This window comes from Tyto alba, unplaced genomic scaffold (genome assembly GCF_018691265.1).
Source record: "Tyto alba isolate M040663 unplaced genomic scaffold, T.alba_DEE_v4.0 Super-Scaffold_18, whole genome shotgun sequence".
Classification (NCBI taxonomy): Eukaryota; Metazoa; Chordata; class Aves; order Strigiformes; family Tytonidae; genus Tyto; species Tyto alba.
In genome coordinates this window covers 29,424,728-29,431,968 of record NW_024881280.1, presented here as the reverse complement: position 1 = coordinate 29,431,968, position 7,241 = coordinate 29,424,728, and positions in this window count along the sequence as shown.

Sequence of the window (7,241 nt, the reverse complement as noted above, 5' to 3'; positions counted from 1 at the left end):
AGCTGATTCCTTAGGACTTAAATTTATTTCTGTTTTTAGAGGCCTGGGTCACAGTCATGTCTGGTGAAAGCCGTTGGATATGCATGATCTTCATGGCTAATTTAGTGTTTTTGTTGCACTTAAACATTAAATTAGTTCTGTGAGCAAAAATAGACTTGCTCACTTTGCGAGTGCCTTGCCCACAACCTAAAAGTCTAACTCCCAATTATTGCCTTGTGAATAAAAGTATTCTCAGTGGAAGAGAGATTATTGCTGTGTTACTTGACTGGGCTGTTAGCCTCTGTGCTGGAAATGTGGACTAGGGTGAGGGTTTTATAGTCCTCATAATCGATAAAGCTTGGGATGTCACCAGTTGCAAAAATAGAATTTCATAGCAATAGGAATTGATTTTATTTTCTCAGCATCATAGGGGGGATTCAGAGAGAATATAAACTTTCCAATCATTGTATTTTGTACATTTGAGCTTTTTAACAGAGTTAGGACTAGCTGGGAGAGGTCTCTACTCAGATTTCTCTCACGATTGTAAAAAATGTCCAGTCACATGCTTCTTTAAATGGACCTGCTGTCACCTATAGCGTAAGTGCATTTATTCTCTCCTGAAACCTAACTCAGACTCTGTTGAAAAAACCATTTCAATGGTATGAGGACCTGAACAAAGCTGTATTTTGGGTATGAGTGAGGAAGATTTCATTAGCTGTTTGTCTAAATCATATCCTAGAGATGCATTACAGACTGAACCTGTTTCTAGATCAGTGCAATTAATTTTCATGCAACATAGAAGGGAACAGGAGTCCCTGGTTATCAGCACTGCTCTCATGATGTCGTTTTGCTGTGAACGTAAAGCTCTTTTCTCTGTGTAAGCCAGCATTGCTTTGACAGTGGCATTTGTTTAGGTCAGTCAGTAGGCTTTGGTATCACTCACCTCCTGCATTCTCTTACGCCAGATAAAAGTAAAAAAGAAATACACCTCATTTCTTCTTGTAAGCATCGTGTGTGCACGGTGGTTATAGAGGGAACGGGAGGGCTTGCATTTAGAAAAGAACGGGGAGAGAAATGAATGAGCCAGACCTCCATGTTCTCCTAGGTCCAGAGATGCTTGTTACGTGCTATACAAAGCTACTTACCCAATGGTCTTAGATAATATGCTTTATATATCAAGCTATAGCAAATCCGTATTGTAAAGAAGTTGGTGAACTAAACAATTACCAGGTTTCTTGGCATGGTGGTTCTCAGCAAAGCCTGTCGGGTCGTGCAGCTGCTATTCTACAGGAGCAAAAAACTCTGTGGATTTGGTCATGAGTGTCCAGGAAGATCTTGCAGGTAACATTTTTGACTGTAGGGGAATTGCATATGAGAATTGAGATTAGACCTCATCCATCTCATAAGCTTGTTGCCTGCCTGCCTGTTTTATGTGAAAATTAGTATCTGTCATTTAAATCTTACCTATGCCAGAGAAACCAGGTGCAGTATGCTATTCTAGGGCTGTGATTCTATCCCTCGTTAAACACATCTGCGTGGGACTTTTTGATTTGAAGTAAGACCTGTCCTGCCTGTATTTTAAAGTTGCCTTTTGTCGGTTCAAGTGGGATGGCTGTTAAGAGCTCCCTCAAGATCTGTCCTACTCAGACTGCCAGATCAAAGTCCAGATTTTTCTGCTTCTGAGCTTTCCCCTCAGAATCTAAGTCTCAGTGTCTCCCAGCCTCATGATCTGCTGTAGGCTTTCACCCAGTGAAAGAGGTATGTGGACTATCAAGAGGTTTCTTCCTTGGATCCCTGTCACTGCTCGTGTCCTTTTCTCCTCCCTCCCCTAATGTTGTGCCTCTCCACTGACAATTTGTCCAGCGATGCTTTTGCCCTGAGGAGTCTCGGCGGTGCAAGGCTGCTAGCTGCTGGGCACAAGTCCTGAGCCTCCAGCTCTCCCTGCTTCCTCTCTCTCTTCCAGACCTCGCCGCTGCTGCAGAGGGTTGGGGCAGGACCTGGAAGCTGAGGAGGAGCTCTTTAAAAACAAAACGACCAGCTTTGTGCCTCCTATCGCAGCCAGTATCCCTAGCTAGTATTTTCCCTGGCAAACTGCTGAGTGGTTTGCCGGGCAAAAAGGGAGGGAGTCAGCCGGCTGGGAACGGTCCTGAAGGTTGAGTAGAAGAGTGAGCTAGAGCCTCAGTTGCAGCTTTCTTCCTGAGGACAGTTGGGAGCATATTTGGTCGGAGAAGCCGGCGGTTCTCTGCTGGAGAGAACAACTGGCCGTAAGCGCGGTTAAAGATGGCAGCGTGGTGGGTGTTTTGGTCTTTTGGTCTGTGATGGTGCTTGTTACTGTGCCTCGTCTGCTGTTCACCTTAAATGCTGCTGTAGTTAGTTGCTAATCGCTGCCGCCCCTGCTCGGAGCACGTGTGTATGGGAACAGGCTGCCTGTGTCGGTAGGGACTGGGGGCTCAGGCAAAATCAGAGGATGACATAACCTGTGGGGTGCGCCAGGGAAGAAGCAGGAACGTGGCGAGAGTAGCGACAGCCTTTGGTGTGGAGGTCTCAGGGAGCAGAAATGTGGGCGGAGGGCCCTGTCTGAAGCCGGAGGAAGCCCTTTCTGTGATGGTACAGCACCAAGGAGGGGGAGGCAAAAGTTCTTTTTGTATAATTTAGTCACTCGGTGGAGGATTTTGTTCTCTAGCTTGTCTCTCTAACTCTTTTTCTGGCCAGTAGCAAACATGGATCTTTGGGATCTTTAAAGTCAGCAATATTTTTTGTAATAAAAGAAATAAACTAGAGAACTGATTCAATAAAAGCAAAATGACATTTCACTTAGTTTTTGTAAGTGTGCCCTTGAAAGCTATCTAAGTGTGCCTAGAAAAAAGAGAACGAGAGAAGGAAAATCTGTCTCCTAGGAGCAAACAAGAATTAAAAATAAACACGTTTAGAACTGAAAATTGCCATAGTGCAGGAACTGAGGAGCACAGTTGAGATTGGGTCAGGGAGAGCAAAGTAGCCAAACATATTGAATCATTTAGACTTGAAATCTTTAATTTATTTTTTTTTTTATTCTTAAGGAGGCAGTCATCATATAAGACTGATTTTGATAGGGAAGGTGGGAGATGGTATAAAACTAAAGAATTTCAGAAAATCAAGACTGCTTTCTCACTTGGTGACGGCCAAAGGAAAGCATGCATTCGGAGTGACTCCTGACTCTGCTCACTGTCAGGTTTCAGGGTAACTCTGAACTTCATACAGGTTGGGCTAATGCTGATCTGGCATTGTACCGTCGGAAAGCAGACACATTGCAGACGCGTTATCTCCTGGATCTGGAAACTAGATCAAAATAAAGGACTTGAATGCCAGGAGCAGGAGTTCGGTGGCCTTCGGGGGTGGCTTAGCTGAACCCCGTGATCGGCTTCCTCCGGCCGCTGCCCGACCCCGGCTGCCTGAGCTGCGAGGTTCCCAGGGCGAACGGTGTCGTTCAGCCCAGACACCCAGCACCTCCCCTGCTCCCCGGGTTGCACCCAGCACCGCTCCATCCCCACTTGCTCGTGGGTTTCACGCCGCGCCGCTGCGCTGCAGCCCCCGGCGGGGCTCGCGCTCTGCACGCTGCGGGGCTGGGGCGGCCGGAGGATCTCGGTTTCAAATACAGCTCTTACACAGCCAAGGTGGAGTTTCCCTGTTTCATTATCCGTGTTGCAGACGTGACAAGCCTTCACCTTTCAAGATTTTTTATTTTTTTTTTTTTTAAATTCTCTCAGCATCAGCTATAGACAAACATCTCGCCAGTGTTTTGGACAAAGTGAATTACCCTGTAGAATACAGAAAGGGAAGGAAGATTGCAGGTCACAAAACAAATTGCCACACCGGTGATTTTAAACTCACTAGCTGTATTGTGTTTGCATACTCTTTTGTTCTCACGGTTTTGTTGTGCTTCCTTGCAATCTGCTGTTCTCCAGAAGTTCACAGCACCATTTCATTTTCGCTCGCGGTGGACAGACGCACGAGCCTGCCAAAGCCTGCTCCGCGTTCTTTGCGCCGGTCGCTGCGGTGTGGTTAGACCACGCCTGCTCATTTGCTCGTCTCCACCTTCTGCTCTTCAGTTCACTGACTTCAGACTTAAACGCTGCATATCTCTTTTCAGAGAAAAAAAAAAAAAAAAAAAAAAAAATAGCTTAAGGTCTACAATATGCATGAAAGCCACAACGGGTTTCCTTGCCAAAGTCATTCAGAAGTACTTAAAAATTAGTAGGTGGGTTTGATTGGGGGGTTTTCCCAACTCTGTTTGATGCTAGAACCACTCACCATCCCCTTCTCAGATTAGCAGCAGCATGCCAGTCATAATCTTGATCTGCTTTTTTGTTAACTGTTAAACCAGCAATCCAACCAATTACTTCTCCTTTGGGGGAAAAAAAAAAAAACCCAACCAACCTAAAAATAAGGCATGGGACATGTGTTCTCTTCCCCCCTCCACCCCTTCCCCAGTGCAAACCAGATTAAAACAACAACAGCAAGAAGTGTGAGGTCTGAGTGTGGTGACAATAGGCAGTGCTCGTCATTTCCACTTCTTTTTGCAATTACAAAACGTAGGGTGCCGTAAACCCGAGCCCAGAGAAAGGAAGGCAGGCAGAGGAAGGAACGCTCGGGGACAGGGACAGGCAGGACGGGGGGGCCAGCGCGGGTGGGGAGTCGTGGCCCTTCCTGGCAAACGTCCTGCTTCACGTGGGAGGTGCTGAGCGGCGGCCGGCGGGGTCCGGGCTGGGGAGCAGCAGGGGGCTGGAGGAAAGGCTGCAGGGAGCTCCGCTCTCCGCTCTGGGGAGGACGCAGCTGCTCCCGTCCATCGCTCTTTCCACTCCCCTACCTACGGGCCAACTATTGATTTCGTGCTGAAGTACAGCAGCAAACACCCGTGAACCACTGCTGCACTGGATGCGTGTTGGCAGCAAAGAAAACACTGTAAATCCAAACCCGCTGTGTAGTACCGAGAGCTCAGGTAGAAGAGTTTAAGGATGTATTTTAAAGCGCTACGTGGCTTTTCTCACATAAACCAAACGTTAATTGTTTCAGTAGGCTGCTTCTGATTTATCCGTATTTTAGTTTCCTGTGCAACTGGGCTTCAATGCGTTGTTTAAACAAAAAAAAGTATTAAACCAAAGAAGTGTTAGACTCTAGAAAATTCTTCCTAGCCGAGCTGTACCAATTACCGCCCCGTTCATCCCTTCCCTGTTGGTAGGTTTTTCCCTGGTGCTTGGTTCTGATCGCGGGATGCACAGCACTTAAGATCACAGACACTAAAGCTACAGGCTGTGTGTGTTCTGTTTGACTCGGGGTGCGATGGGCACAGGGATCTGCAGAGGGCAGGGCAGGTCTCACGGGAGCTCAGTTTTCCTTCGGTGGCTCCTTGCCTTAGGCCTCCAGATGGGGGTGTAGTAAATCAGGGCGGGTGAATGTAATGTATGCCTGGGAATACACAGGAGCAGAAATAAATTAGCAAAGTTCTAGATTTGATCCCATACTAAACCATTACAAAATAAGGAAATAATTGACTTCAGGTCAACTTTATGTTAAAGAAACCCAAACTCACTACAGGTGCCCCTTAGGTAGCTGAACTGGACTTAGCAACTCCTTGTAAGAAGCATAAAATCCGTGCACAGGCAGCTGGGCTGGTGCTTCCCTGCCTGCTGGAGGACAGCTGAGGTTGGGAGGCGGGAGGCGGTGCGTTCCAATCGCTTGGTGTGCCTGGAGCTCTCTTCCAGAAGCCAAAGTAGGAGTTTCCTGAGGTTCTGTTCTTGTGGTGGGATAACATCAAGTCCCTACAAAGGGATTGTGCCCTTAGCAGTACATCTCTGTCATCTCAACCCAGGACGATCTCTTGCTCAGTTTGGGCACGGATGTCGTGAGAGCTTGTTTAAAAACAAAAAATCCCCAACCGACCTCAAACTTTTTTGTTTTTTTTTTTTTAAAAAAAGATATCCCCAAATTATTGTCATGTTTGTCCCAGTGGTGTAAAGATGTGTCTGCTTCACGCTCTTCTACATTCTTTAAAGAACACTGGTTGTACCCACTTAATAATTAAGTGGGCCCACCAGAAGAGATGTTTTAAACTAGAAAATTAAGCTCATCCGTGCTTTGCCGGTTGTTTTACAAGATCAATTCGTCTTTCGCAGGGACAGAGGCTGCTACCCCGCCCTGTGTGGAGCTGCAGCTCTCCTAAAGCCGGTGCCACCTTCGGCTGGTGACAAGTCCTTAAGGAAAAAAACGTAGATTATTGAAACAAGTATTGCACGGGGGGGGGGGGTGTCTGAAAAATGGAGGCGGTTGGGGGTGGTTTGTTTCTGTCCTGGGCAGGATTACGAGCTGGCGGGGGGGGGAGAGGAAGTTTTTTGTGTAGTATCCTCCAGTGCTTCATTCGTTAGCTTTGTCGTTACTCTTCTTCTTGGGGTGGTTTTGGTTTTTCTTCCCAAAGGAGCCCTTAACCCAACTCCCCTCTCCCAACCCCCAAATAAGTATTTTTTTTTCAAACGCAGTGGCTGGGAAGGGTCAGCCAGCTTTAACCAGAGCTTCCCCGTTCCTCTGGGGATTTGCAGTACGCAGCCAATACAAAGCATTATGTTGCTGAAAGTGAATTATTCTGTTAAACTAGCTGCAAACCCTTGAGACAGGGGGGGAATCCTTCATGCCCAGCAGGTGAAAAATCGGGTGTTTATTCTTCCCAAGAAGCAAAGTGGTTAAATACCCTTTTCCAGCACATTACGTAAAATCTGAGCGTGTGACGTCCAGCTCTGGAGCTGTAAATGGTTCTTCCCAAACTCCATGATTTTTTTCAAACACCAGTCACACCCAAGACATCTCTATACTGTACTCTCTGGGAATTTAATAAATACATTTTCTAAAGAAACTCCAAGCATGAACACAAGCACAAATTGCATGGGGGGGGGGGGGGGGGGGGAAGTAGGGGAAAAAAAAAAAAAAAGGTTTTCTGTACTTCTGTGAAATGTTGGTGCTGTTGGGTAGTATTTTCCACCTTCCTGGTCTATTTTCCTTCATGTGCCACTACTTATCGTGTTGAGTTTTTATGTGAAAAATAGCTCTTTTTTTAAAAAGCAGTATCTTGTGATTATAGGCTTCATTTATGCTTTTTAGTTCAGTTACGGGTATACAGCATATTATATTAAGTAATAGAAAAGCTGCACTACTAATTTGTGAAGAAAGTTAATGCATTTTTAATGTAAATTTCACATAAGGATAGACTCAAGGTGACAGTGATCACTTAAAAT